This window comes from Oratosquilla oratoria, chromosome 32 (assembly GCF_046742065.1).
Source record: "Oratosquilla oratoria isolate Oo_2021 chromosome 32, ASM4674206v1, whole genome shotgun sequence".
Taxonomy (NCBI): Eukaryota; Metazoa; Arthropoda; class Malacostraca; order Stomatopoda; family Squillidae; genus Oratosquilla; species Oratosquilla oratoria.
The window spans coordinates 32,505,482-32,506,122 of NC_134808.1; positions in this window are offsets into that span (position 1 = coordinate 32,505,482).

Consider the following 641-nt stretch of genomic DNA (forward strand, 5'->3'; position numbering starts at 1 on the left):
TTGTATATATATATATATATACACACACAAACACATATGTATATAAGTTTATTTATACATACATATATAGACATATATATATATACATATACACATTATGTATATATATATATATATATATATATATATATATATATATATAAAATAGTATCCGACGGGTTAATGAGGGCGGAATGGAGAAAGACAAGGCCCCCTTACCATGTATAGAAACACACAGGCAAAGAACCACATCTTGGAGGGGGTGGGAGTGGGGGAGGGGAGGAATCTTCCGCACATTTTTTGAATTCCGAAAGCCTACCCAATGGTTGTCTCTCATATCCCTACATGGTCGTCATGGCAACGTCGTTGTTATGTAGCGCGTTGCCTCTCCAAGCCAAAGAGTCCGCTGTGGGCACTTCTGCATCTGTCTACTCTTATCTGTGATACTTTAGATGTTACTTTTTTATCATGTAAAAGATTTGAAAAATCAATAAAATGAAATACGATTATGTGTTGTTTTACTTTCGTCTCCATTTAACAGAATATAAATATTAAAAAAAATACAACAATAGATACATAAGTAAAATTAAATAAAGTGACCGTAATGGTAATAACAATGAACGACAGGAACAAATGGAAAATAAATTAAAATCATAAAGCCA